This window comes from Theropithecus gelada, chromosome 13 (genome assembly GCF_003255815.1).
Source record: "Theropithecus gelada isolate Dixy chromosome 13, Tgel_1.0, whole genome shotgun sequence".
In the NCBI taxonomy this organism is placed as follows: domain Eukaryota; kingdom Metazoa; phylum Chordata; class Mammalia; order Primates; family Cercopithecidae; genus Theropithecus; species Theropithecus gelada.
Window position 1 is genome coordinate 12,371,744 of NC_037681.1, and position 4,252 is coordinate 12,375,995.

Sequence of the window (4,252 nt, forward strand, 5' to 3'; positions counted from 1 at the left end):
GGTTCACAAGTTCTTCTACTTTTTTCTGGCCTTTATGATAGATGAAGAGATACCTGTAGTCAGCACCATGTGCTTCCTTTGTGAGTAATTTCTATTTTTTTCTAACTCTCTTCAAGATATTTCCTTTGTTTTTATTTTTTCTAATTTCATTTCGATGTGTCTAGGTATAAATTTATTTTTACTTGTTTGGGAATTGGGGCACTTCTCTAATCTGATTTTTTTCAGTTCTGCAAAATTATCAATTATTTTTTCTTCAAATATTCTTTTACTTGGTGGATTTATTAGATGAATATGAGACATTATTTCTGTTGCTTAACTCTTTTGACACTTTACATTTTGTATTTATTTGTGCTGCATTTTGAGGGATTTTTCTCAGAATTGTGTTCCAGTTTATTGAGTCTTTTGTCAGCTTTATCTAATCTGCTGCTTAACCTATCCAATGTTTTTAAACATATTAATGACCACAATTTTAGTTTCTAGATGGTTTTAAAATTTGTTATTAAAAGTGCCAGCTTTTTTGCATATTTCTTGTTCTTTGGTTATGATTTGTATCTGGTGGGTTATTTTGTGTGGGAGGAGTCATATGCCACCACCCCAGTTGCATAGTTGTCTGTACAAAGCAGCTTTCCTTTTCTTTTTTTAGATTTATTGGGATTTCATATTACAGATAAAATCCCACTTAAGGCTCCCATACACCTGGATAATAATATAAATTTGATCTTCCCATGCACTCATGGCACAAAATTGGTGTTCTGATTTCTTGCAGGAGACCTTTTTCTCTTTTATAGCTGTCAGCAGGGAGAAAGTTACATTGCTGTTTCCCCAGGTTGGTGAGTGGAGTTAATTTCTCTTTGTGTGACCTGGACTGTCTTGGCTTTATAAAAATAGCTATTTCAGGGCTAGGCGCCATGGCGCACACCTGTAATCCCAGCACTTTGGGACGCCGAGGTGGGTAGATCACCTGAGGTCAGGAGTTTGAGACCAGCCTGACTAACATGGTGAAACCCCATCTCTACCAAATACAAGGAATTAGCCAGGTGTGGTGGTGCATGCCTGTAATCCCAGCTACTTGGGAGGCTGAGGCAGGAGAAGCACTTGACCCTGGGAGGCCGAAGTTGCAGTGACCCAGGATCATGCCACGGCACTCCAGCCTGGTGACAAGAGCCATACTCCATCAAAAAGAAAGGAAGAAAGGAAAGGAGGGAGGGAGGGCAAAAAGAAAGGGAGGGAGGGAGGGAGGGAGGAAGGAAGGAAGGAAGGAAGGAAGGAAGGAAGGAAGGAAGGAAGGAAGGAAGGAAGGAAGGAAGGAAAGAAGGAAGGAAGGAAGGAAGGAAGGGCCAGCCTGGGCAACAAGAGTGAAACTCTGCCTAAAAAAAAAAAAAAAGAAAAGAAAAGAAAAGAAAAGGTTATTCCAGCTCTCCACCTAGTTCAGGTGAGAAGTTTTCTCACCTGTTCCAGTGTGGTTGTTAAAGTCACAGCCCCAAGCCCTAGGGTCTGTTATCAGGGAAGATACTTCTGTGACCAGTGGTGGCTTCTGCTCTAGCTTTGCATGAGCTTTGAGATTCTAGTACTGGGTGGGTTCCTTTTGTCTTTTGAATTTGCTTGTGCATTGTTATTTGTTTTAAACATATTTATACATTTATATCAAGAGGTGGACTTCTCTACGTTAGCTGGGTCTGCCATGTTGCTGAAGTCTCACATAGGTATTTAGAGCATTTACAGCTACTTGAAATTTGTTATGCGACAAAGGGTTTCTTAGCTTCTAACATGTTGGGAACAATGTCTATATTCAATGAGGAACTATTATATGATTTTTTGTTCAAAGTCCTAATGGAAACCACTCAGACTGCATCCTCTCCTTCTTACTCTCCTGAAAGAAGAGAACTATCATCAATGGCAAACAGCAGCTGCAATAAAACAACACTTAGAGCAGGCTCCACGCTCAGGAGAGATTGCTGTGCCTCCTTCTCGTGGTTTCTGGTGCTCCACACTGTCAGAGAACCGTCTCTGGTACTGAACCACAGAAATGATCCTGGCCGGGCGCGGTGGCTCACACCTGTAATCCCAGCACTTTGGGAGACCGAGGCGGGCGGATCACGAGGTCAGGAGATTGAGACCATCCTGGCTAACATGGTGAAACCTCGTCTCTACTAAAAATACAAAAGAAAAAAAAAAAGTAGCCGGGTCGTGGTGGCGGGCACCTGTAGTTCCAACTGAGGCAGGAGAATGGCGTGAACCCGGGAGCGGAGGTTGCAGTGAGCCGAGATCGCACCACTGCACTCCAGCCTGGGGGACAGAGCAAGACTCCATCTCAAAACAAAACAAAACAAAACAAAAAGAAATGATCCCTAGAAGAATAGTCTTACCTTACATCACATAACTGGAAACAAGAGAGTGACATAGGTGTTGGTTTTTATTAATAAAATAGAACTTGTGCACTTGTATACATTTAGCAAGCATTTTAAACTTGCCAGCTGTTGTCCTCAGCACTCCATTGCAATAGCTAATTTAATCTTGACCAAATCCTCTGATGCAGACACTGTCATTACCTCTATGTGAGTAAACATTTCTGCTTATGAGGAGACTCAATTAAAAGGTAGGTAACTTGATGAGGAAGCCTTACGGTAGGATTTAGAACAGTACACCTTGAGTCAGTCCATGTAGCAGATATAGGAATGATGATAATGATTAATTAATTAGCAATAATAATAATAGCAGATAACATTTATTAAGTGCATATTATATTCCAGGCAGTTTTCTAAGCACCTTTTATAAAATTAACCAATTTACATCATCAAATTCCATGAGCCTGTTGTTATTTTTGTCCCCAATTTACAGGTGAACAAAAACAAAGGCACAGACTAAAAGTCACATAGCGAGTAAATAGTAGATTTTGGGTTGGAACACAGGTAGTCGGATTGTAAAGCTCGCCCTCAGAAATTATCCTCAGTGATAAGGAAAGACGAAAGATTAGTTAGCTGTGTGCTCTAGTGGTCCAGTAAGGAAGTAACCAGGGTTTGAGCTGAAATCATGATAGTAAGAATGAGGGAGGGGTAGACACGAGAGCCACGAAGGAGTTAAAACAAAACCTCTTGGCTTCCTGTAGTTCTGGGAGACAAAGAGCCTGAGGGTCAGGGAGGACCTAAGGGTTATTTCCTGACCCCTGGCTGGTGTCAGATCATAGTGCTTTTACCCAAACTGAGGGTAAGTGAGGAAGTTTCGGATGCAAACATGTGCCTCGTTCTATTAAAGAAATATGAAGATGAAAAGTTTTGTTGAATTCAACTATTATTTTGATAACACTTAATTGAAGATTAGCCTATTAAATAATTCAAGAGCATCTGTAGTTGTTTTTGTGAAATGAATTTTCTGCAGCATGAGTGCTACTGCACACCCCTCTATATGTAAGTAAATATCCACATTTCGTGAAGTCAGGGGCACCTCACCACTCTTTTGTCAAACATCATGTCACTTGGTTACCTATTTTCTAGGGATGTAAAATTAAGTGACAGTTTAACATGTTATTCACAAAATCCACTGCATTGAGACCATGTGTGCGTTGAGAATTATGCTTCCTGTCCCTTTTAAATGAAGGTGAGTTCCCTCACCAACTGCCGAGATCTCATGCAGCGGTTGATTTCCCAGAGTCATGATAGATTTGTAGTGATCCAGCCAAATGCTTGCACATGGCTCCTCCCCCTGACTACAGATACACATCTTCAAGACAGGTGGCCTATGTTGGGAGTAGTCTGGGGACATGAATGAGACAAAAGCTAAGTAGCCCACATGGGCACTGAACCCCTAACCTTCGCCTCATTAGCACAGTGCTCTGACCATCTGAGCTTACCCGCCACAGACTAATGATGTGTGCATGGAGGCACAGCCACATCAATCACATTTTCCAAAGCAAAACTCACTACCCTGAGAGTAACCGGAAGAACCATCCGTATAGATGTGCTCACCAAGGGAACGCAAAGCTATCCTAATGGATGGCTGACGTGCTGCTTTTCCACAAGCCATTCATTCATCATCCCTAGATCCTAAAAGGATTTCAAGATGCCTAGGAATTCACCTTAGTTAATTCACACTTTTATGAATGTACTTCTTCCCTGTCAGGTACTCTAGCGAGCATAGATACAACTCGTGGTTCTGATACCTCAACAAGTAAAGTGTTGAAATTCCCCCGGATAGGGATTCATCTGTTTTCATAGACAGACCTTTAGTGGTTGTGACTGATCCTCAGAGAATCTTT

The 4,252-nt window shown here is 41.5% G+C and overlaps 1 pseudogene; it reads right to left on the reverse strand.

The window, feature by feature from the left end:
• Window positions 1-1,836: 1,836 nt before the first annotated feature.
• On the reverse strand, window positions 1,837-2,040 carry LOC112605513 (annotated as a pseudogene).
• Between the last annotated feature and the right edge of the window lie 2,212 nt (window positions 2,041-4,252).